The following is a 26,128-nucleotide window of genomic DNA, read 5'->3' as shown; positions in this document are numbered from 1 at the left end:
CCAGACTCCTTCCTGCAGCACGAGGGAGTCCACTTCTCCCCAGAGGCTGCCCCAGTGCCCTGCTTCCACCCGCCGTGGAGTTGAACTCCAAGGCATTTGCAGGACCGCAGGATGCTCCAGAGGCTCCTTGGACACGCTGCTCTCTTTTGGAGAAGCAGATAACCCAAGGGACAAGCTGATATCCTTCCAGCTACAACTGGAACACAAACCGGATCAGGACACCTTCCTATTTCATTTCTATAAATGCCTACCACACTCCTCACAGAGGGGGAGTTGCAGGAGAACTGGGTGTAGTCGAGTAAAAGGGAAGGTGGAGAAAGGGAATAGAAGAGGCAAAGTAGGAAAAGAAGGTGGGAGAGCAGAGGGACAAAGTCCAGGATCACCTGACGTGACCCAATGAATCAGTACAGGCAAGAGCAATCTTGTCAAGAAACCCAAATGCACCGGGAAACCCTACCTGCTTATTTCATGCCTTGTAACATCAATTGAGTCATTTCTAAAATAAGCAAAGCTTTGGGTCTTGGTTTTGAGGTATGACTTTAGGATAGCTACAGTAAACCAGTAGAGGTTTTTTGATCCTAACTTACACACTGCGATGCACAAAGAGCCCAGGACAGCCATCGGCTAAGAATGCCAAAAGCTAGGAGCCATGTACAGCCAGCAGCAACTCCCGCTCCTGTCCCCCTCCCTGGGTAAACGCGGGAAGGACGCTCCAGGCAGGCACTGCTGACGGGGACGCCCTGCACATGTAAAAAATTTCTCCATCAAGAGAAATTAGTCTCTTCTGGAGGCCAGTGTGAGATACTCTCAGTTTCCAGCTCTTCCCCCAACTACTGCATCTCCGTCTTCTTGTTCCCTACCTTTAGCACCCACCTTTCCAGCGCAGAGCCTCCATCCCCCTGAAGCACACACCATCATTTAGTGCAGCACAGAGAGGCTGCAGGGTGAGCGTGACCGCGACCGCGTGCCAGACCAGCAGCAGTGTTTGTTTTGCACTGATGTGAGCGGTATTTTGATCCAACTGTGCAATGCAACCCTGTGGAAGAGCTAATTCTCCTGCTGGCATGCGTTCCTACTCCTGGATACCTCACGGGACGAAGCCTAAAGTATCTGCCTGCGAGTGAGCGATGTGGTTTGTTACTGTACTGAGGTGCAAAAAGCTAGCCAGCCAGCCACTGAGCAAGACTCCAACCTCAGAGACACCTTCATAATTCTTGCATTGACAATAGAGAGCACCATCCACCACACTTAGCCTTGAACATGGATGGACTAAACTTTTAGGATGAGGGAAGACGAACAGATACAAGCGATAGATGTGCTAAGGCGTTGAAGCATAACAGACAGCCGCTATCTTGCTCCAGCCCCTCCCTGGGGTCAGGACCCCCATGGAAGTCCTCACTTTTGGACATTCCCTCTCTGCTGAAGACCTCTCTGGGTGACAGCATAGCACTGACTCAAGGCTCTTTCCTCAGCATCCTCAGATGTTGCCCAACAGGGACCACAGTGACACAGACATGTGGCACTCATACCAACTCTGCCACCTCATCGACTCATTTACGGGTACTTCTGCATCATGCTGAGCATTCACCGCCTTCAGCCCCACTCTGCCAAGGGCTGATGTGCCTTGGCACGAACTCCCCCTCCAAGGTGAGTCTGGGAAATTTCCAAAGTCAGTTCAACAAGCGCTTGGGCTCCGTTTGCTATTTATAGTTTGACAACTGGGACAATGCCACCCAAGCACACTAGCTTCGCTTGCTCTGGCTAAACTCAAACCCAAATGACTGAATCCTGCACAACGTACAGCAGCCTCAGAGCTGCCCAAATTCAGCACGCATTCATTCAGTGTTAGCAACTGCTGCTATATCTGGAAGACGGTTTCAAGGGAAGACAGAGCTCTCCAAGGCAGAGAAAGAAAACAAATCTTTTGCCTGTATTCTGCAGGACAGCACTGCTCTCCTAAACTTCCTCGACTCGGCTTAACAAGACCCAAGTTTTCTGCTAAAAAGTTAACATTAACAGCATTAGCAACTCACACCACTCCCCACAAGCCCCTGCACGCCTCCTGAACTCTGTACATCCCCTTGAAAGCTTCATGACACCATCACATCATACAGCAAATGTACCAACTCAGACCTCCTCTGAGTGACAAAATTGTCCGTAACATACGCCAGGCCCAGCCTTGCGCTTCGGGGAAGGCAATTCAGCAGAGCAGCCCATATACGTCCGAAGAAAGGGAGTGGGGTGACCAGAAACAAACCACTTACATTAAGGCACCAACAAAGGCAGGAAAACATTACGGCCATTCAGCGAGGCTGTGAGGCTGTAAGCAGCAGGGGTTTCTGCAGTATTTTTAAGGCAGAGTGGCAGATGAGAGACCAGCCGTGCCAGCCAGGAGCTGAACCGCACGGGTCTCTCAAAGCCTCGGTCACAGAGGGCTGCTCAAGTCTGACACAAGCCCACCCAGCTGCAACCAGACTGTTCAAACTCAGCAAGGCCAGGACACGCTTCTCTGGCCGTTTGTCATCTCCCCCATTTTACCAACGACACAAAAGTCAGCAAAGAAGCTGCTAATAGGAAGCCGACAAAGCCTAAACTGGGGAAGGATGCATTCCTGCCTTCAGGGAGCATAGCAAGGTAATGAGACACAGACATTGGGAAGGACTCAGCAGCTGGCAGGACTGACTCACCTACCCATCCTGTGCTGTCCCATCCCTCCGTAGCAGAGAGCAGCTACAGGGCTGGATGGAGATCAAAAGGTAATAAATCAGATCAGAAAAACTAAGGTCTTGATGTTTGAACCAGAGATCGAACAGGAGATTTGCACACCTCCCCTGCAAGAGTCAGGCAACGGGGCAGAAGGAGCTGCCTTGTTTCGGAGCGTTGCCAACACACTTTGTTTTTTCCCCTCCCCAAGGTCCCAGCTGTTAAATACATGATTGCAGGATCTCACAGTGTCTTAATAAAGCACGTATACATACTATTGCATCCCACTATTTGAACAGGAAAAAGCCTGAAAATCTGAGCCACAAAGACTCCAAATACACAACGTCTCCTTATTACTGACGTTTTCAAACCTCATTTTAATTTCAACAGTTTCTAAATGGTTAGGGTTTTGCAGCACTGGCTTTCAGCCTCCCAAGAATTGTTTCTATCCCAGTGCCCCACGGTGGGAGGACTTTGGCTTAAGCCACGTATCCCAAAGCTATCAGTGCCGCCCCTCACAGGCCTAGAGCCACCTGCCTCAAAAGACTTTAAGCAACCAGTCTCTGTTCCCAACACCAGATACAACCTGGGTCTTTACTCCAATCCACAGCCCAGCGAAGCGTGAACACAGAATCCAGGCCCAGAGTCATGACATGCATGCTCCAGCCACCGCAGGCCTGAATTCCCCATCTCTGCCAGAGGCACAACACAAATCCAGACCCACAATCTCAGAAGGACACAAAGTTTATCCCTTTGCTAGTCCAGATATAGCACTGTGTCGCATTGAAACACCTCTACCAGATCAGAACTGCACTGGACAGCACCCAGCACCAACCCAAAACATGAGCCTCTCCCTGCCCTGGGGGTGTTCCTGTCCGAGCCCCAGCAGGATGCAACAAAGCCGTTTAATCAACTGCAGGAAAAGACACACTCACATGCACCCGTCCCCATTCACCTCCATCCTCCTGCTACGCTGTCCCAGGTCAGGATGCACACTTGCACGGACCTGCCCTAACATCGTGACTTGTCCGTTCCCAAATGACACGTCCAAAAGGTTTAGGACCCTGTTCAGGACAGGTCTAACCTCATTACCATCCCACGTGCTTACGCCTGTTGAGCTTCCAGCCTCGCTGCAAGCACTTTTGCTGCCATTTTCAGGCTCCCACTTCCTGCTCACATCAGGCAGCCGAGTAGGAAGTGCTGAAATCCTCCGATCCTCACTGCATACCAGGAAGCGCCGGAGATCTCCTGAGAAAGGCTGTGATTTCCAGGCTGAAATCCTCTGCAAACATCTGGTCAGAGGTATTGCATCCGGACCCTCAGAGAGCGGGGCCCACCCTCCCCATCCTCCCAGAGCGTGCTGCTTCGACCGTCTGCTAGAACAAGCACAGGGCAGAAACCACTTACAGATCATACAGCTGGGCAAAAAACACCGCACAGTCCAAATCCTCAGGCCATTCGCTTCCCTTCCTCTCCCACAACAAGCGACACCTCGTCTCTCCTGCCCACTCGCCACCGAGCCAAGTCCAGCACATCTCAACACCGCCTCTGCAGGAGCCTCTCAACGTCCCATTACTCAGCAGAGCCTCGTAACACGTCCAAACCCCAGATAATACCTTTACCATGGAAAAAGGTGTGGGAAGATCTGTTTTTCGGGAGCCTGGGGATTGCCAGCAAAGGGCAAATCTTGGACGACTCACAGATCTGTGGGCTGCGTTGGCTCGTATGCTCGGTCTCCAGACAGATCTGGGCTACTTGGGGTATCGACAGCTTTTTTCCCATTGCAGCTGCTCGCATCCTTTCTCAACAAGGTATTCAGAGGGAAAGAGATGCTATTTCAGTAAATACACCCAAGGATGCAACACAGCAGAGCTGTTAGTGCTGTCGCTCCTCTGCCCTTACAGCCTCGCTCCCTGCAAGCGCCAGCTGGCCTTCAGGAGAGAAAGGTGACAGGATTAGAACAAAAACATTCCAGCCAACAACAGGCTCGGGTTTACCCTGTCTAAACACCCGCTCTCAAGGCAGCCACAGGTCTGCAGACCTCGTTCGACCCGACGACTCGGGGACTCACGAGCCTGAAGTCTCTCCATCGGCTCTGGCAGCTTTTCCACGCTTGCTTACACCCGCAGCCACGCGCAGGCATTCGCATGGGACGTCGTCTCCTCCCCGGCGTGGATCAGCTGCTCTCGAAACCGCCATCACCTGATGCTTCCCTGGGCACCAGCACCAGCCCGGGCTCTCCGGGACCATCGCCGGATTCTCCCTCGCCCGGCGCCTCGCTTATCACATGCCAAATACCGGGGCGCGGGGGGGGGGACACAGCACTGCCAGCCGCTCTCCATCGATACGGGGTGCACCACCAACCCCAGCCCAGCGCCGGCTGCAGGCTGTGGACCCTCAGGGAGGGGCCGCAGGGCTCCAACACCCCCGGGAAGGCGACCCGACCCCCCCACACACACACTCAATCCAGACCTGCCTGGCTCCCTGCTGCAGAGGGGGGGCTCATCGATCTGGGTGCCTGGCTTCAGCGCACCCCTTCACAGGAGCCTGCCGGCCCCACGGAGGGGGGGGGGGGGGGGCTTTGGGAAGCAGGGCCCTTCGGGGGGGGCTCGGCCGGGGCTGCCCCGGGGGGAGGCATCTCGCCCTCCCCGGGGTTGGGAGGGAAAGGGGGCCAGGCCTGGCCCGGGGGAGGCCTCTCCCGCACGGGGACGGGGTCTCGGCCCCGGGGAAGCCTCTCACCCCCCCCCCCCCCCCCCCCCCCTCCCCGGGGCTGACAGAGCCACGGCCGCCCAGCTCGGAAACGTCCCCACCGCCCCGCTGCCTACCTCGGCCGGGGGCCGGGCTGAGGCCGGCGGCGGGGACAAAGACGAGGCCGGTTCGTCGGCGGGTTCAGGCGGGCAGCGGCGGAGCGGGGAAAGGAGTTGGGGGGGGGGTTGTTTGTGTGTGTGTGTGTGTGGCCGGGGGGGGGGGGGGGTGCGGCCCCCAGCCGGGCCGCGCTGGGCGGCGGAGCGCGGAGCTCCGCTGGCGGCTCGGCTCCACCTGCACCGCCGCCGCACCGGAACCGGGCGGGGAGGAGCGGAGCGGAGCGGAGCGGAGCGACCCGGCCCACGGCGCCGTGTCTGCGGGCGGCGCCGCCCCGCGGCCAATGGCGCCGCCGCCCCCCCCCCCGCACACACACACACACCCGCCGCCGTCGGCATCGCCCCCCCCCGGGGCCGAACCGAGGACCGGGTAAGGCGGGGGGGGGGGGGGGTGTTGGAACGGGTCCGTGTAGCTGGGAACCGGGGTGCACGCGGGGGGCAGCGGGGGGGTGAAGCCGGGACCAGCCTGGGGGGGGTCAAGCACTTAGGACCAGCCTGGGGGGGTCAAGCACTTAGGACCAGCCTGGGGGGGCTCCTGCACTCAGGACCAGCCCGGGAGGGTCAAGCACTCAGGACCAGCCCGGGGGGGTCAAGCACTCAGGACCAGCCTGGGGGGGCTCCTGCACTCAGGACCAGCCTGGGGGGGTCAAGCACTTAGGACCAGCCTGGGGGGGTCAAGCACTCAGGACCAGCCTGGGGGGGCTCCTGCACTCAGGACCAGCCCGGGAGGGTCAAGCACTCAGGACCAGCCCGGGGGGGTCAAGCACTCAGGACCAGCCTGGGGGGGCTCCTGCACTCAGGACCAGCCTGGGGGGGTCAAGCACTTAGGACCAGCCTGGGGGGGTCAAGCACTCAGGACCAGCCCGGGGGGGTCAAGCACTTAGGACCAGCATGGGGGGGCTCCTGCACTCAGGACCAGCCCGGGAGGGTCAAGCACTCAGGACCAGCCCGGGGGGGTCAAGCACTTAGGACCAGCATGGGGGGGCTCCTGCTCCCAGGACCAGGCCGTGGGGGACGTCATGCGTTTAGGACCAGCCCGGGGGGGTCAAGCACTTAGGATCACCCTGGGGGGGGTCAAGCACTTAGGACCAGCCTGGGGGGGGTCAAGCACTTAGGACCAGCCTGGGCTCCTGCACTTCTGGGCGGAACTGGGATTCACCAGCCTGAGCCAAAACGGGGCTCCTTGAGCTGTCCCCCGCAGCCTGGCGTGGGTGTGCAGACCCCCCCGGCCGGTCCCGTTGCGTGGCTGGGCTGGAAAAGCACCTTCTGTGCACCGAAATCCTCCCCGCCACGGCCTCAGCCTCGCGCCAGACCCGGGGCACTGCCGCTCATCGCATCGCTGTGGGATGCTCCGTGGTGTCCGGCCGCTGCTGTTCCCACGGGCCATGCCGGCACCCACAGCTTTCCCCGGCGCTTCTCCTGCGGTGCCTGATGTGCGCACACGCGCAGGGCTGGTGCCATCGCACAGACCAGCAAGCAGAAAAGCATAATCCGTGCCACGAGGAACAGCAGCGCAGAGCCCCAGCGACAGCCCGGTGGGATGTAAAACCCACCACCAAAATGCCTTAAAAGCGTTTGCAGGTGGCGGCTTTAACTGCTGGGGCTGCTGCCTTTGGAGGGTCGCTCTGTCCGAGCTGTGTTTTGCTTGGACGCGTGATGCCATCCCTGGTTTACACGCTTGCTTCAAACTGAGATTATTTCGGTTCTGTCTTAACATCTTACTTTTGTTAACATCATAGGAGAGTCACACAGCAAGGTGCTCGCTGAATTTAACCTCCGCGGGTTCAACGGCTCCTCCTCGCCAACCATACTGTGTTTGGTCCTACCGAACCGATCCCGCTAAGATCAGTGAGCCACAGAGAAGCTTCACTACAGCTTATAAATCCCAGATACAGAAAATGTAAGGGTCGGGTTGGTGACATGCAGCAACTTAAGAAACTTGCCTCTTGCAGCAAGGGCTTTTCGGTAAGAAGCTCTGCCGTTACTGCAGCTTTTTATGTCGCTTCCCAAATCTGCTGGCTCGGGCAGGACCCTGCTCTTTGCTCGAGAGAGTCCGGTACGATTCACAGACACATTTAAAGAGGAAAAGCTAGGAACTGAACATTTAAAATCTCTTGCAGCTGGACCCTGAGCCCAGACTTATTCACTTAATTAAGTTTTGGAAAAGACTCTTCCACCACAGATTTACTTACAAAAATCTGAAATCCAGTACAAGTCTGCAGTGAGAGCTGTATGGCAGCGCAGAGGACGCAAAGCTGAAAACACAGGGCTGTCTGGCAGATTGGTGCCGTTTCCTGCCCGTTTCCTTGGGACTCCGTCACCAACGACAAGTCCTTTCAAGTGGTCACATCATTTGGATTTGATGCATCCGGATGGTAAAAATAAGGGTGGCTCCAGAAAGATATGGGATGTACAAGCAGGAAGGAGCCATGAAGCTTGCCAGCCTTTTCTACTGCTATTTATATTAGTCCTAAGCGTATTCTTTTTGAAAATTCAATTCTATTAATCCAGAATATTACGCGGATCACAGTCTGCCTTAAATTTAAGCAGCATAGCAGCTCTTTAATTGAAGTTGAGCCAAACATTCCTTTTCAGAGCAGTATTTTGAGGTGCTCTAAAATCCACGTGAATATTTAGGTTGTCTTTCAAACATCCAGCATGTAGCATCCTGGGTTTTTGACACTCCGGTCAGGCTTCAGTACCTCCCGTCTCTACATCCCATTGGGACTGGGTGATGTTTTCTTTTTAAAACGCCGGTCCTACAGCCACCCTGGGACAGGCAGATGTCTCAGGGGTTGGAGTGCTGGTGGGAAGGGACCTCTGGAGGCTCCAGTCCAGCCTCCTGCTCAGAGCAGCACCTTCCCCACCACCGCAGCAAGGTGGTCGTGGCTTTCCCTCGCTCAGGCTGGTCATCTCCAAGGATGGAGACCTTCCACCTCTCTGCATGCCTACCCCAGGGCTGCGAAAGATCTCCACTTGTCCAGCCTGTACCGGCCAACCGCAAACTGTCCCAGATGCTTTTGGTTGTAACATGTGGCGCCACTGGGAATAGGCTGATTCTGCAGTCTTGCGCTTGCCCTCAGGTTGCAGTAGGCTGTGGCTAAACCTCTCTTTCATCTCCTCTTCCCTACCCTAAAACAGAGCAGCTCCCCTCACCTCTCCTTGTAGTCCCCTTGCTCTTGACCCTGACCACCTCAGCAGCTGTACTGCGAATGCAGTAACCATTAGAGCAAGACCCAAAACTCAGGTTGCTCACCTATGGGAGCACCCAGGAGCACCCTCCTCTCCAGCAGGAGGGAGCCACATTGTCTCATACCCAATAAATTTGTTATTATATAGAGCAGACCTGCTTCAACAGGAGGGACCGTGAGCAGCTTGTCCCAGCAATCCCTCAGCTGAGTGGTTAGGAGGACCCAGGGCAAGTGGGAATATGGTTCAAATCCTTGATGCTAGAAGCCAAACTTGACCCTGAGTCCCCTCCATCCTGGGTGAATGTTCAAGCCACCAAACTGCTGAGAAAAGGGGCAACAAATGCTCTGGCAGAATGCCCTAACCTGAGGAGAGCTTTGCAAACCTAATTGGAGATAGGCACTTCCGCATAGCCCCGAGTAAAACTCCTAAATTGCATAAAATTGCAGGCTTAGGACATACCTTTCTCCTGCGTGTTTCCCAGTGACTCGCTCTGCTGTCGGGGCTCTCCCATCACCCTGCTGCAGGAGCTCGCCCATGGACTCTTTCGGGGTTATCAGGGCTGGGAAGGGGCAGTTCCCGTTGCAGCCGGACACAACGGGATGAGGAGGGGATGAGCTGAGGGCAGGACAGTGGGAGCATCCCCACACAGTGCACGGTGGGGACCTAACACCTCAAAGAAAGTAAATGAGCCCGGTGCAGAGCGAAGGAGGTGGTGCTCAGAGCCTTCAAATCCCGTTCAAAGGCGCGGCAATATCACCCAAGATTTCCTCACTGACCACAGGGTGAACAGCCTGCGACGGTGGTTATTTGGCTGCAGCTCCTCTGCAAGAGGACAGCTGCATTTCCAGGAAATCCAAAGCACGGGGGATTCTCTGACCACTGAATTACACTTCTCTTTTCCAAAGAAGATATCACTTCAAATGCAGAGCAAAACCCTGCCACATCCCAGAGTGAGGAGACCTGGAGGAGCCGCTGCTCGGCTGCAGCACCCTGCATCGCCGGAGGTCAATCGGTGCAGACGCAGCGAGATAAACACCGAAAGATGGGTGGGCAGTGGATGTGTTTTTGCTGAGCTATTTTGCTCATTCTTACAATACCAGAACAGAATATGGGAAGTTACATATCAAGCATGCATGCGTGCACACAGGCTGGCACACAGTTGTAAGCCCCAGTTACCAAGCGGTTATTTTCGGCACTCTAAAGCTGGGAGGCTCAAACTGCAGCCGCTCTTGGTGCATCTCTTGCCTTTGGGGCTTTCTCTTTTCCTTTCATTTATGCCAGTTTTCTTCTGGTTCAGCTTTTCCTTCCCTTTCATTTCCAAACTCTCAAAACCTCATTGGTCTCCAGTTTCACCTTGGAAATGCTTGGCAAAAGCTCATCTAAGGAGATGCACAACCCTCAAAGAGCACCTGATAGAGGTTCAGTCTGTAGCAAGGACAGAAGGAAGGGACAAAGACTTTTCTACTAACTCATAATTACGGAGGTTACACTTAATGCCTCCCTGATTTGGAAAATAGCACTGGAACAGAAGTGGTAGTCATTTAAGATAGTTGCAGATGAATCCCAAACTGAAGCTGGGGGAGATAATAAGGAAGCCTCAGCATCGGTGTCAGTGGAGGAAGCCGACTGGCGGGGGAAGAAGTGTTAATGTCCTTGATTTCGTGAGAGCTGCGAAAGTGCTGGCCGTTTCCCAGACTGGGGAAGAAGCCAGCACGTGGCTGGGGGCTGCTGGAGGCTCACACCCCCGCCGGGAAGGGGGTCCCTGTGTGTACCAGCACGGGCTGTGCTTTGGGACCGCGGGAGGACCCACACCACAAAGCAAGGCGGTGACGAGAGGGGCACAACGAGATGCAAAGCCTCTCCGGATGCATGAGCAATGGGAAACCAGGAATATGGACTGGGTGAGCTGCCTTGAATCCACTGGTGAGCACCAAACAGGCCCACAAACATCCCAGGGCTGCGAGAGCTCGCCTGAGCATCGCCTGCCCGGCCAGGGGGTCGGCACTTCAAGCCCACTCTGTCCTCACCTCGGGCAGCCTCACGAGGTGGGACATTGACGTTGCTCCCAGAGCCCCAACACCACCAAAATTGCCATGACAATGTTTTTATGACTAACAGCTCATTCTGAGAACAGTTAATAACTTCACAACGTAAGTCCCAGCAAGCCCTACTCTGCATAAATTTGCATATTACTCAGTGGAGCCAACCAAAGGTGTGATTGGTGGGGGCCGTTCTCTATGGTTTACATTAGGCAGCAGTAGGAAAAAGGGTTTCATCCTCCCCATCTAGCTTTTTCTCCTGTCCAGTGCACTAAATTCCCTTGAATTCATCCTTCAAGAAAGCTCAAACACGCCGGGAAGGGCAAACTGGGGCTTGGTCCTCCTGAGCTCAGCCAGCCCCTTCATTCCTGCAGGTTGCTCCCCATTCCAGTATAACTCATGGAAATCTTCCCCAGGGCATCCTGGAGGAAGCTGGTGTTTTTCTCTTGCAAAATAACAGCTCAAATAAAAGGTCAGATTTGGGGCGGGCTGGAAAACCAGAGTTTTTCTGGTCTTTGTATTCAGCTTTGAAATTTGTGAAATTTTTTCACGTTCACAATTTCAAAAAGAAGCAGCAGCAGCCTGGCTTGTCCTGTTTCAACCCCATTCAAAAACTACCTACACATGAAGAGCAAAAGCCACCTCCGCTAGCAAAAAGATCCCACCAACACCTTCCTCCATCCAGGTGGCCAAAGCTCAGACTGAAGTTATTGGGGAATTGAACCAGCCGGGAGCCTTGGAGCATGGGGTCAATTAAGATCATTCAACCAAGATTATTTTGGAAGCACAGCCAGTATTTTTAGCCTGGAAAGCAAGGCACCGCTTCCCTTTCTTGAGTCTCTCCTCCCTTACAGACCATTGCCAGCAAGGCTGCGGCTCTGCTGCGGCTGGGCGGGGGGACATGTACGGAACCCACTGCCGGTTGTGAAAGAAACGTGCTATTTTGATCGGCAGAGATGAATGCGCTTCAGCCCCACACATTGTGCAACCTTCAGACTGCTGGCGAAGGAGACAAAGACTCTCAAGGCTGCCCGGGCTCGTCCGAGCTCCCCAGCAGCCGTCTCGTAGCAAGCGGGGACGTTTCCCGCAGCATCCTCACGCGGGCTCAGCTCCGATGCTGGGGGTGGAGGAGAGCCAGAAGAAGGTCTTGGTCTGCCTGGGAGGGGGAAGGAGGGTGGGCAATGGTGGCGGTTCCCCACAGAAGCCTTTGCTGAGCGGCTGGATGTGTTTTTCTGGTTCCCACCCATCACACCACGTTCCCAAGTCCTGCAGCAAGCCAGAGAGCTGGAAAACGCAACGTTAAGGCTGGGAACGTCACCAGGGCTGGGGGCGCGCTCCTGACCCCGCAGGAGCCACAACGCTGGCCGTGTGGCCCGGGAAGACCTGCGCGTGGGGGGCATGGGCAGCCCTCTTCTCCGCAGCTCTTCCAGCCTCCGTCCCCCATCCAGGAGCATCTCAGAGACCACCCCCCCCCAGCCACCACCTCCTGCCCTCCTGAGCTCAGGACCACCGCGCTCCCCTTCCCACGCCTGCTGCCTGCAGCTTCTCTGCCCGCTGCGAGCGGGAACATCTGGAACAGCGAGAGGCCACGTAGGTGGTGGCTGCGGCGGGTGAGGAGTGACGGCGGTTTCGATCAAACGAGAGCAATGCTCCCGGGAGGAGAGCGTCCTCTGACGTGCGCTCAGCTCCCCGGCCCGCCCCGGTTTATGGAGCCACGCTGGGAACCTGGGCTGCAGCCAGTTTTCTCCTGGCATGGGGCTGTCCTAACCGAAGCCCTGGGAAGAGAAAGCTGCCCAGCATCTCCAAAGCGGTGCGCAGTGGCGACCGGGCGAACGCCTGGCTGTTGCCAGCATCGGGAGGGCTGTGTTCAAGCGTTGGGGATCCTGCTGACCACAGGGAAGAACCTGTTAAAATTAGGGGACAGCAGCCAGCAGTCCCCTGCCGGGACTGATTGCATCCCCATGGCTCTGTAATTACCTGAGCAAAACAAGGGCTGCGTGAGCATAAGAGGGGAGTGCACAGAGCTGCAGGTGGGATTCACAGCCTCGGGGACAGCCCAGCACTCTCTACCCTGGCTTTGTGCTGACCTGTGTCCTCCTCCTTCCATCACACACTCTCCATCCCTAACGCACAGCTCCTCCACCTGCCTGTCCTGCAACCACAAAGCTCTGCTCTCGTGAGGGCTGGTCCAGGGCTGTGCGTGGTCTGGACATCCCAGGTCACCTGTGGGCCTCACAGAATATGAAAAAATGAAGGTTTCTCCTGCTTTCCGGGGGAAAATGGGGTTGTTCTTGTCTCAGATATATTTTGGCCTCCCTGGGCTGCAGCAGGAACTCACAGTCTGGCGGTAGGATGCTTTAGCCTCATTATAAGATGCTGAAAATCACTGTTCTCACTCAATAGCTGCAGATCTGGTAATGCTCCAGCACACAGTGTCTGCTCCAAGCATGCCCTTATCTTCCACCTACAAACCAAGACAGGGACATTACCTACCCCACCGGGGTGCACAGCACGGGAGATAAAGCTGTCTCTGCTCCCCGCATCCGCATAAGCCCCATCATGCCAGAGCAGGGCCACAGCCAACATGGCACCCAAGGCAGCATGTCTTGGCGCTGGCAGGTTTGGAGATGCAATTGGAAGGGAAACCTGCGCCGTTTCCTCAGGTCCTATCCAAAAACCTCCCTCCTGCTGGCCTCAACGCCAGCCTCGTGCCGGTGCCACCGGAGAGCCCTGCGTGGCACTGCCCGGCATCCCTCTGCAAACAGCTTGACCAAAGCAGCCTGCAGCTACAAATGCATCAGGGAACCTGCTTGGTGCCCAAGCAGGGATTAAAGCATTCCTCCCAACTCCTACCTTTTTATCACTGACTTTCTCCTTCCCTCCGCCCCCCCATTTCTTCTCTGCTGGGGATTGAATTTGGGATGCTTGGGAGGGTTTGAGGCCAACCTGTTGAGCCTGCCAGCAGCAGCGGGACTAGCTGACCCAGCAAGCAGGTGGGCGAATTGCTGACTTGGGCACAAGAGTGCTTGATGCCTTTTTTATTTGCTGATGTACGATACGAGAGCAGCAACTCACGCCCTGCATTGGGCAACAGGCGGCTGGGCTGGAAAGGAGGTGCCGAGCGGTGCTTTGGGTAAACAGGCAGTGGGCGATCGATCGGGTCTTTGGGACGTGTGCTGGGCACTGAAGGGTTTGTGTTTCCTACCTCAGGCTCTCAGTTGTACAAGTGAAGGAAGGAGGGCCAGAACAGGGGCTGAGCAGGTCCTGGCCATGCTGGGCAAGCGTTAGCCCACTCCCAGTGCAGTTTTGGCCCCGGGTGCATCCTGCCTGGAAACACCGGGCATGGCTGAAGCAGCTCAGCAGAGGTACTGCTCAGCATGTAAACTTCTTGACTTTCATTCAGGAAATGTAAAACTATTCATATTCGACTGTGAAATGCTGGGAGCATGCAGACACTCTGCATACAGGAACTTGTATAATAAATAGTTTTTCTCCTCCACTGGCCCTTGTCTTGCACTGCCTCTGCGTACGCCGCAGCGGGTCCACCCTCTGTACGGATTCAGCTGGGACTTGGGCTCCGAGGACCCTCAGACACCTCACAGGACCCGTCAGACAGCTGAAGTGGCAGAAGCCCTCAAGGGGCTGCCACCAGCCAGCCCGTTTCCCCACGAGCCCCGTCCTCCGCCTGTGCTTTTAACTGAACAATGACATTAGCTTGGCAGCCCAAAAGTTTGTTTTAAATAGACGCTCCTTGAGTAAGACCTACAAAAATACCTTCACCGTCCTGCTGCTGCTGAGCATGAAACCACAGCGCGGTAAAGAGGAACCATCGACTTTAAAATAAATAAATAAATAAATGAAAATAATCACACTTCTGCCTGCCTGTTTCACTCTCCCGCTGTTGTTAGCGCTGCCGCGCATTGCGCAAAGCAAACGGCAATTGGAGGGAAGGGGCGATGCCGGCGGGTGGGTTTGCTCTGGGTCTGCAGCCCCCCAGGCACAGCGCGGTCCTGCGACCACCTTCCCTTGCCGCTCTTGTGGGGCTTTCGTACAGCCCCAGGGGAGAGAAAAACATTTGTTTTAAAAACAGGAAAATGTGATTGTAAAACCACAACAATGGGCTGGGGAAGGAGCCGGAGCGGCTCTGAATTTAGCTTTCGAAACAACCTTCGAGTTGACTAAAAGTTTCTGTAGCAAACCCTGTCTGCGGCCCCACGCCGCACGCCCTCTCCTGACTCTGGGAGCAAATGCAATAACTCGGTGGCTTTGTCATCTCCCTTATAGCCGGGTGCCAAATCTGCACCTCCAATTTCAAGCCTCTCCGATGGGATTTGCAAGCACCGAGACAACCCGGTGGGTTCCTCACTCTGCATGTTCCCTGCCAAGCAAGGCACAGCCCGACTTATACAGGAGGTTCTATAGACTTCTGCCTTTTTAATACAGCCTTAAAAACAACTCCGATGTGGCAATCGCATGAAAGCCCATCACATATATATGTCGACTGCTACCTGCTCTTCTTTGCCTTTTTCATTAGAGAAGCTCAGGCCAAACAGTTTCACAGAAAGAGGCCGTATAATTTTACAGCAGTTTGCAAATGTCACCACCTGAGTGACTGGAAATTGTTTATTTCCCTTTAAAATGCCCAGAGGGTTTGTATCCAGATAAAGAAATAATAGCCGGCAAAACTGTGTTTTCCTAAACACCAGGAGAATGAACAAAAGCCTCTGGCACGCTCTGGGCACTGCACTGAGCTGCCGGGCACGTTGTCATCAGAGGTTGTAACCCCCCCGTGGTGGCACAACCTCCTTGGCCACCGGTCCGGAGCCCACCCCGGGTCCCCGCTGCGAGCCTGTCTTGCACCTACAGCAAAAAAACTGGCTCTTCTTCCACCCTCAGGGTGGGTTTGGGGACCACCAGAGCATCCTGCATTCTAAAGGTTAAAGCGTGGGCTCGCTCGGGGGTTAAAGCCAGCTGGGAAGGGTCGGGGGTGCCACCGCTATGGGTCCTGCCCTTCCCACCCCCCCGGCCCCTGCCGTCTGTGTGTCCCCTGCAAAAAACTGGGGCCAGAGGGTTCCCCAGCAGGGAAGGGGTTTGGGTGGCTCACGGGGCTTTGCGGGTGGCTTTTCCTCTCCAAGCCTTTCAGGCATATAAAGCAGATCGTTGACTATCAGGGCACAAAAAAGACAGTTGCACCTCATCTTAAAGCTCTTCAGAGCCAGCCTGGGCACAGGAACCACACAAGTTCGCTTAAATTTGGCAGCGACTGCTAAAAGAGAAATGGCAGTTTCTTAACCTGACCCAGGCAGCTGGGATTTTCTCATCAAGCCAGTTACAAGAAGGAAATATTGATCTGAAGCTAGCAGCTTGCTGTAGGTTGGCTGATAGAAAACACAATCAAACTGACCTAGGAGGGCAACTTTCCATGGGCACCATATCAATCACTCAAGTGAAAAACCACACGTGAAATCCCTGGGCAGAGCTGGTACAGTTCATCTCCAAAATAGCCCAGATGACTCATGCCCTAGAAAAGCTGTCCCCCTCTGTCGACTTCGAAGTGATGCTCAGGTGAAGGCATCTAAAGGTGAATTCACGCCTTCAGGAAAGTCAAATCTATGTGCTTGGCTTCTCCAAAGCCTAACACACCTCTGAAGGCACGAGCACCGACCCTGGCTCTGGCACCTGCCCTTGAAGAAGGATGGTAAAACATCACAGCAGGTCAGTAAAGATTCAGAGTCCGTATGTCCTGCTGTGCAATGAGAGGCTGAAGAGCGCTGTGTGCATCCAGGGGAAGGTGATGGGATGAATGAACTGCGATTAGAGGCATTTAAAAATTTCTCAGTGCAGAAGGATCTTTCTTGTCCAACAGCAGAGCAAGATCCAGATGGAGATGAACAGATTTCAATGAGAAATAAAGAGCATTTAAGGGATGTTATAATCCATCCAGGGGCAAGGTACTTTCTCCATCAATTCAACAGCTTGAATCAATACCTGCTCGCTTATTAATAAGAATGTGGAGCTCACCCAAGCGCTCCAGTCCTGGGAAAGGAAACACTGTGAGGTTGGACTGGGCTAGAGAGGGAAGACCATTATGTTTTAAGGCTTCGTGACAGCAACCGCACTGTCCCCTTCCTGGACAGGGTCTACCTAAACGGCCAGAGAGCTGTCTCCAGACTTAGCAAAGCACCCGCGCCAACAGACTAGGCGGGTCTGCAGGGGAAGGTGGATTCCTGCCTTTCAAAAAGGCTCAGAAAACACATCAGGAACGACTGTGCTAGTAAATCTTTCCACCCAGCAAGCTATGACCTCAGCTCCCAGCCTGCCTGCAGAGGCTGGAGGCAACACTCAGCTCCTTGGTGCCGGTTCACTGGCGAATGCGTCGGCAGCACAAACGGGCGATGTGGAATGGATTGTATCATGCTCAGAGCTTGCTGAGAGAGACACACTGAGAAAGGCAGGAGCTGGACACCCTCATGGTCAAGGAGGTGGGTGGGAGGACAACATGCCAGCTGCTGCCAGCAGATGGGTTGAGATGTGAGTATAAGCAGCAAAGTTCCCACTATGGCCAGAAGAGTCATCATAGGATAATTCAAATTGGAAGGGACTTCTGGAGGTCTCTGGTTCAACCTCCTGCTTGAAACATGGACAGCTACGAGATCAGAGTAAGTTGCTTCGGGCTTTGGTCCTGAAAAGCTGAAGGATGGAGCCTGCACAACCTATTCCAATGCTTGACCATCCTCATAGGGAAAAAGTTCCTCTTCATATCCAGCCAGAACCACTCTTATTTCAACTCCTGCTCATGGTTCCTCCTGCCGTGCACCATGGTGAAGAGCCTGGCTGCAGCCATGCAGTGCAGGTACCCAGAGCATCCCTGCAGAACAGTCCTGCAGCGCAGGTACCCAGAGCAACACCACTACAGCTGACACCAGCTCACTCCCTGTAGCATAACCTAATCTGAGGATCTGAAAGCATCTTCCAAAAGCAGGTCAGGCACCTCACCTGCAGGAACCAAGGCAGACACAGTGCCACCAAGTGGACACAGACACACATACAGATGCCCTTGCAGCTTGTTCGGAAACATCCAGAGCTCACCGTCCCTGGCAGAGAATGTGAAGAGAAGTGCCTGACCCAAGATTAATTCAGCGAGGCAAATAAACCCACCAGCTCCTGACAGCCTGGGTACCCCAGGGGTTGCTTTCACGCAACCAGTCCCCCCTCTGAAGTCAGTTTGGGCACCAGCTCTCCTCCTCTTCTCCCTCCATTCCCACAAGGTCTGACAGCAAAAGTTTTGTCAATGCCTCAGCATCTCCAAAAGCCACCGAGGAACCCAAACTGATTTCTGACAACTGCAGAACGAGCACATTCAGAGAGCTAAAGATGACAACCGAAGAGGCAAATATAATGAGTTGTGAGGATGGAGATGTCTCAAACCCCTGGGCAAGGATGTGCCCAAAGGCTGCTGAGCAACCACATCCTACCCACAGCCAGGCCAGTCCTGGTGGCTTCTGCTTTTAACGCACCCAGATGTCCCTTGTGAGGGAGACTGTTGAGAAGAACAGCTCAGGCTGGCCAACACAGCACTGCCAGCGAGCCTCCTGGCATCACGGGCTCCCTGGGACCACCACGAGTGGGGCCGAGGTAGCAGCCCCACCAGCTGCAGAAGTGGCCAGACCTCCAAGCGAAGGGCAGTTTTGCTCTCAGGCTGAGGTCATGTTTCCATTTTGTGCTTGGCAGCGATGCTGGCAGCCTTTCCACAGCCTCCCAGCTCTCTGGATGCCATGGCAGATGGGCCAGATCTGCAGGGAACTCCCCGGCTGGCTCCAGGTTGCCTCCTTGGCTCAGCCTTTCCTTCTCCCAGGACATGCCCACGTCACCGCCATCCCAAAGGAGACCTTCTCCGTCGTGGCATCGCTCAAAGCAGCTTCCAGCAGCGGCAGACAGTGAGTGCAAAGGCAAAAAACTCTGAGCGCGGGGACATCCCTTATGGCTTGGGTTTCCTCCTGGAGCTGGGACATGGGCCAGCTGTGGTAGGAGCAGGGAGGATTCCTGGGTGCAGCTACACAAAGTGCTCTGGAGGTGCTGGCGAAGCCCCTCTGTCATGGAGTAGGATGGAAGAAGATGCCAGCAGAGCCAAGGGGAGCAAGCCATGATGTCTAGATGAGCAACCCAGCACTGCACACATGACAGATCACAGAAATCCCAAGAAAGTGAGGGGACAACCCAAGACGTGCATGCGTCCCAGCCAGGGGGCTGGCAGGGAGGGTGGCCAGGAGGCAGCCGAGGCTGCTCTGCAGCAGCTGGCAGGGACCCAAACCTGCCTCTGGCCAGCTCCCTTCCTCCCGGAGAGTTTCCAGGAGAGACTTTAACACTTTGCTGTCTAAGCCATGGCTTTGGTTGCGGTTGATGGTATCTTTGAAATGGCGCTAATAACTCTGATGGGTTTTTATCTTACGAGGGAGGCAAAGAAAAGTTGGAGGAAGGAGGCCCTGGGAGAGTCATCACGGCCAGACGCCTATGAATTTTTCTTGCGACAGACATCAGCTGGATCCCACCAAAAAGCTCCTCATCATTCACACCAGCCACCTTCCCTTAGAGGACAAACCACCGAGGTCTCAGCCCAGCTCGGAGTTACTCGCCTTGGGAGCGGGTCCTGGGCTGCAGCCCCGCGCTGCCTACTCGCCCTGCCCACTGCTGCTGCCCGCATCCCGAGCCCTTCGGAGCCTCTTCAGCTCTGACTCAGGGTCCGTTTCCTCTCCACCTCCTCTTGCCGAGAGCTGAAGGTTTCTTTTCCTCTCCTACAGAGCTATCCCAAAAACAAGGAGCAGAAAATCCTACCCATGCACGCTCCCATTTCCAACACACCCCCCGGCTTTTCTCTCCTGACCTTCTCTGCTGCAATTGCCCACGACGGATATGAACGTTTCCAATAAAGCTATTTTTAAAAAACAATGCTTATATAATGAAGCCGTCTAGTTTGAAGTTTCATTGAGCAATGTTTCAGCATATTGTGGTCCCCATTACATGGGTGCTGCCCTCACACGAGCTTTGAACACGACACTCAACAATTTTTAAGGCTTCCTTTTAACAATTGTAACCTCACCATCCCCACGACCACACGATTACTCATCCTTCAGATTCAAAGTAATCGGTTGGAAATCATCCTGTTTGGGTTAAAAAAAGCCCCCCCGACCTCCTAATAATGATGTGTGGCTCATTCTCTGCCATTGCTAACAGGGTTTGGCTCTGCCTGCAGTTGCAGGGCAAGGAGACACTCCTGGGTTCGCCAGTGAGGCTTTTTCTAAACACCAAGAACAATTTATCCAAAACCATCCTATCTTGATTTCCCAGGAAACACAGGGAAAGACCAGGTGAATGTGGACTGGCCGTAAAGTTCTGAAATTGCCACCAAAGGAGCTTTTATTTGTCAAGTCTGCATCTTTTCAGGTTTTCTTTGCCCAGTGTCAGCTCAAGACTCTAAGCTATGCTCAGCCCTAGAAGGGCTTTCTCTGACACAGAGGATATCAGACTGTCAAGAAACAGTAAAAGAGACTTTTTACCCTTTTTACCCTACTAGTAGTGATCTTTCAGGTTTTTAATACGGAGCTCACAAACACCCATGGTAAGAATGACCCCGTCCGTGTGGAGTAAGCTTTAACCACTGGGCTTCCTTGCTTTACTTCTGCGAGTAATGTGGTTTTAATAACATTAAGTACAACAGCCTAGCCACTGTGCGTGGCTGTGCCTTCAACAACTCTGTGAATTAACCCTCTTCAGCACGCAGGATAGATAAATTCTGCTTCTTTTAGGTATTTTCAGTCATTAGTTGAAGGCATTTGAAGTTTTCCTCCCCTGTGAAGGCAGCAGCTCTGCCATGGGTGCCTGTGATCTCTCCTACTGCATGAAGGCTTCCTGGCCACTTCTTATCAACTCCCTGTTTGCTTTTTCACAGTCCCATCCCTGGAGTTTTCACTTTTTCCTCATTTTTCTCATCTCGGGCTGTCACTCACAGGCTGCTCGCCCAGTGGCATTGCCTCGATTCCCCACCAAAGGCTGGTTCTCTCTTGCCCCCCCTCAGAGTTTTACTGCTTGAATCAAGACACCCCCCCCCCCCAAGGTTTTTTTCCGCAAGGTCTCATCTCCGGTCCCCATTACCGTCTGACCATGAACTACAGAGTTCACAAGCCCTCCAGAATTGCCCATTGGACTCAGCACAATCAAAACTGTTATAAATGCCACATGAGAGCCTCTTTTTTTGAGTTCTTACCTGAAACCAGTATCCTTCAAAAGTTTCAGTCCTTCTAGGACTGCACTGTTACCCAAGGGTTTGCACCAGCATCTCATAACTCGAGTTCAGCCTGTTAAAAAAACCTTATGACCTCTGATACAAAAGGATTTTTAAGCAGCTATCTTTTACTCATTTTGTCCCCTGCAGCTTTCCTTGAAGCCTTCAATTGCCCTGGAGCATCCTCAGGGACTTGGTGCACTTTGGCACTTGCCTTGTAAGCATCTCTAGCTGCTTTTCTCACTCGGCTCCTTCCCTCTCTCCTCCAAAGAAGCATTTGGCCTCACTGCCGTAGGCGGGGAGCAAAGATGACACCAAACCAGAGCTCATAGCTGATGAAGATTTAATACAAGAGGAAAGCAACAGAGGAAAGAGTGGGTGAAGGAGGAGAGGGTCTGCTGCATCTCTCTCCAGCTCCTTGCTAACCGACTGTAATTGAGTCTAATTTGCACGAATTGTTAACCATGATCAGGTGGTGCTGTCTCCAGCTGTGGAGAACAGCCCTGAAGGTGTTTTCTTGGCCTGGAAGTGGTTGTAGGAACCCTGGGATTGAAAACCTTCCGGCTGCTTGAGCTCTACAAAGTTCCTCCACTTTCTTCCCCATTTCTCAACAGTATCCCATCAAGTGCAGGGCTCAATTTTCCTTAGTGCTGTGTCCTCTCCCTCTCCTTTCTTTCTCACTATCAAAGCCAGGAGACAAGGTGCTTGAAACAGAGCTGTTGTGTTGCCAGGGTCAACCATCCAAAAGTCACGTCGGATGCCTACAGATCATGAGATTTAGCTTTAAGGGTCCTGATACTTTAAAAGTGTCAGCTCTTCCAGTTTGTGTCCTGGTTTCTGAAACATCTAGGGCACCCTGAGCATGTGCTCAGCTTTCTCTACAGCCCAGAGAACCAAAACCAGTTGGTTTTAGTTGGAAATTCCCAGGCTGGGGTGTGGGAGCGTTAAACCAGTTTCAGCACTTTTGAGGTAGGACAAAACTCAACAAGTTCTTCCATCACAACTTCCCTCCTCCTAACCGTGGTGTCATGACCTGCACATTTCTATCTTGATGCAATTTCCCAACCTATTCACAGAAGGAGAGCAAGGAAGTACCAGGGAGTGGCAAGAGAAGAGCTGTAATACCTTTCTGGGGATGAAGAAAGTGGAGAGATGCTCCCCTTGTCCTGGCTCCAGTCACTTGGTCCAGACCAGGGCTCTGCAAGGCGAATATTGGTGTACAGAGAAAAAGTCGTTCATGTAATGTAAGCAAATGCCACAGCTATTGTATATCGTTGTGGTTTAGCACCACGGAGCTAGTCTCAGGTTAGCTCACGTCCAGTAAAGCCATCCATGCTGGGGTCATACGGCAACACAGTGTCCACAGTGCAGTGCACACAGGAGGGTCTTGAGGAGCAGCAATGAGAACTTCACCCTTTGAAGGTGAAAACCTGTGACTGAGCATCTAGCCTGGAAGTTGGAGAGACCCGCAAGAGGTCCCACAAAACCCAGTGCTGTTTTCTACCATGTTACACCTAATTCAATGTCTTTCTCACCTGAAAGAGGGGAGCTACCCCCGCCTGCTAGGAGATTGTCACGTGCTGTATGGTGAGCAACCGACGGTGAACATGAGCAAGGACTACCTGCCCTGCCGGCCGTTCCCTTCCTGGCTGATGTCCACCAGGAGATCCTCTGTATTAAGCCCTCTACTACAGCCCGTCCATCAGAGCGTCTCTCAGCTACTTAAAATACAAGAGGCTGTACCAGCTGAGGGGATGGAGATGCTGAGCTAGGGCTACCCAGGCAAGAGCAGTCAGGAATAACACAGTACACACCACACAACAATGGGTGAACCGGACTAAAAATTCCTAAATCCCTGTGTGCTCTTGGGCAGGGTATGGTCTGGGTCGCAAGGTGCCGGAGCTACGAACACAGCACACACCGACCGTATTTCCTGATAAACGCTACCCAGGCTCTTGAGCAGGCTGGCAGCTTGCTCGGCAGTAAACAAGATGCGAACGCAAGCTTTAAGAACCGATCAGAGCCTCCTCCACTCCATACCTCGCCATTCGCTCCCCTCCACCTCCACATCTCCTCATCCTCCCAAGCCAGGGGATGCCTAAAACCACCCGTGCAGCGTCGGTGGCAATCACAGCAACATGACAGAGACGTTCAGCAAAGAGCAGAGGATAAAGCAAGCCCGAAGACACATTTAAACACAAAAGATGGGTTGGACGAGAGTAGCCCGGACAGGACGAGAGTACCTTTGTTGTCAGTGCTCATCTGCCCGGTGGGAGCTGCCTCCTGCCCTTTAGGTTTCTGTCTCTCTTTTGCCCCAGTGCATGTGACAGTCCCCAGGCAGAGCAGCTCTTTAGTGTGGTCTGCACCGTGTGTGGCGAGGAGCCCGAGCCCTGCTCTCTAGCTTTCTTCTCGGTGCAGTTTCCATGCTCGGTTTCAGAATGACGACCTCTGATGCTGCGCTGCCTCGGGCAGCAGCTCACTCTCTCGCACAAGTGGGTTTATCTCGCATCCTTTCATTTTACTCTCACACCCAGCTGGGGGCCAACCAGTTTCAAAATAAAATGAAGCTGCCAGAAGCTCTTGGGACTCTACCAACCTTTTGCAAACACTTTGAGCTGTCGCAGAAAATGGCCTGTTTCCATGAATGCTCCTGCTGGCGTAATTGGTCACCCGGGGATTCCCGGACAATGAATATCCCAGGAGCAGATGCAGCAAGATGCCCAGTTTTATATCTGGGTGGTGCGGGGAGACTAAAATTGGAGCAGCTTCGGAGCCACCCACACTCACCCAGGAAGGGAAAAGTCCCTCCCTTTGAGAATTTACAACCTAAAGCTCAGATTTCCAAATGGCAGCAGACACCCACGCGAACGAAGGGCCAGTCCCAATTAACAAGACAGACAAAAAGAGAAAGGAGATGCTGTCCCCCCCCATTCTGCAAGAAGGGCGAGCTGACGCCCAAGCGTAATGGGCTTGCTCGAGGGCGACAGGGGAGTCTAAGAAAAGCGGGAATTGCCCCAACTCTCCGTTCTCCATCTCAGAGCACCAATATCGTCCTCCCTGTGCTTGGCAGCCTGTCCCTCCAGTGCAATATTTACCGTGAGCTGGCTGTTTCCTCAGTCATCCCTGCCGGGCTGCGGCTCTGCTTTTGCGCTGGTTGAGAGCAGATGGAGGAGCCTGGTCCTCCACTGAGCAAATCAAATTTTTTACACAGGCGGCTGTCGAAGGAAAGGCCTGGAGGTATTGCTGCTGCCGTAGCAGCGAGACAGCCCGTGGCGGGACTCCAAGAAGGAGGCCAAGAACAAGAGGCCGAGTTCACTAACTATCGTCATTCGAAATAGCTGGAGGCAGAGAACCTGGACCGGTTCTTCTGCTGGGAAGGATACCGCGGCTCAGACAATGTAGCAGTGTCTTTCTCCCACCACGCTGGTGGAAATTAGTTTTCTCCCTGTAATTGTCCTTCTGTTCACAAATCGCTAATGTGCGCTTTTCATCTAAATAACTTTTATTTTAGGTTAAAGGCAAATGGCAAATCAGGAGAGAGCCCAAGTGAAGTTTCCATGAGGCAGAAGACTTGTCTGTCTCCCCTGCCATGAAATGAATTGACTCCCGCTAAGTGATAGCTCTTACCTAGGAAGGACCACGGGACTGGAAATGGTCCCCAGGGCCCTCAAGTCCAGGGCCAATGTCTACATGAACTAAGTAACATGGTGCAAAAGTGTCTACAGCAGTCCACGCCACACGTCCCCACTCCTGGAGTATTCCCCACTGTGGTATTTATTGCTTAAGAGCAAAAGCCACCAACTATAACTCCGTACATGAAGAGAGCAGGAGAAATTGAGGGCACACGCAGAGACAGAGCCTCTGTTATTTGGGGGGGGGGGGGGGGGGATACAACTAGCAATTAAAAGTGGGCAGTTCCCTGGGTAAAGCTCAGGAAGATCCAAATCCAGCACTGCCTCTGAGAAAACTTGGGGATTCACTCTCATAAGATAACCTGAGCCATGTTGTTTTCCTTCCCTTTACATCATCAAGGTATCAGGCATGCGAGAGGTGGATAAAAGAGTAGATGTTCCCCAACATAAAAAGTTTATAAGACATATAGGGTCAAATCATCTTATGCAACACCCCTGCAACTTATAAAATCTAAAGCTGTAGGACATAAATCAACCACTAACTGCCTGGGGTTAAAGAGAAACTTCCTCTCATAGCAACCTATTGCGTAAGTGCCTTTTAATGGGAGCTCCTATCTTCTCAAATCTCTGTTAGAAAGAGGTTGACTGGACTGCAGGGCTGTTGGCCTGAGTCTTTATGATCCTTTCTGTGCCCTTTTGCTCTGAGCTGTCTTATTGTCTCTTCCTCAAGCTGGCGAGCATCAGGAGATGCAAAGCCAGCAGCTCCCTGCTTTGTGCTCGGGCTACCGCAGTGCACATCTCAGCTCAGGCTGAGATTGGTCCCGCCATCATCACGTCCCCATTTTCTGAGCCCTGCTCTAAGGACCAGGGACTTTAGCACCTTCCCCTTCCCTAGTTCTGACTCAGGTCCTGGAAAATTTCATAAGGGATTAGTAAGCGCTGTCGACTCTTTTTCACGTGCAATCTGTTCCTGCCAGCCACTTTGTTGGTGCTGTCCCGGAGAAAGGCTGGAAAAGGCTCTCAGGTTGGGCACTTGCTTATCCTGAGGATGCAAGTGGGAAACCACAGCAGGACCCTGCTCAGAAACGCAGAGCGGCGTTACTGAGACCACCCTGCAGCTCCCACCGCTCCACCAGCCACGGAGAGCTGAGCGGTGCCGCGGGGCTGGTTCCCCCTCCGGCTGTTGTGAGCATTTGTTATAAAAACCCCTATGAGCCCCAGCCAGGGGCTTCCAGTGGGAGACGTGTTCCCGGTACAGACCCCAGATGAGTGGCAGTAGCTTGCGCCGCTCCTCGAGGCTGTTCAACGTCCCCCAGAGCTGGCCGCAAGGATACCTGCCTACGCAGCCGCGGAACACCAGCTCCAGGTCCAGAGCTGGCCAGCAAAGTCCCCATCCTCGCAGAGGCTGTTCCTCCTTTGCTT

The 26,128-nt window shown here is 53.8% G+C and overlaps 1 protein-coding gene across 3 annotated transcripts in view; it reads right to left on the bottom strand.

Moving 5' to 3' along the window:
- HDAC7 (histone deacetylase 7) overlaps positions 1-26,128 on the bottom strand; it is a 93,289-nt gene that overhangs the window by 53,455 nt on the left and 13,706 nt on the right. The window contains exon 1 of one of the 3 annotated variants that reach the window (XM_041128873.1): positions 9,216-9,259. The exons of 1 other annotated variant lie outside the window; for it this stretch is intronic. The gene's annotated coding sequence lies outside the window, so the exon portion shown is untranslated. Of the gene's footprint in view, positions 1-5,528; positions 5,757-9,215; positions 9,260-26,128 lie in introns of those variants that run through there. One more of the 3 variants, XM_030037195.2, reaches the window with a different exon arrangement.

This window comes from Aquila chrysaetos, chromosome 15, assembly GCF_900496995.4.
Source record: "Aquila chrysaetos chrysaetos chromosome 15, bAquChr1.4, whole genome shotgun sequence".
NCBI lineage: Eukaryota > Metazoa > Chordata > Aves > Accipitriformes > Accipitridae > Aquila > Aquila chrysaetos.
This window is presented reverse-complemented; position numbering and strand designations above follow the sequence as displayed.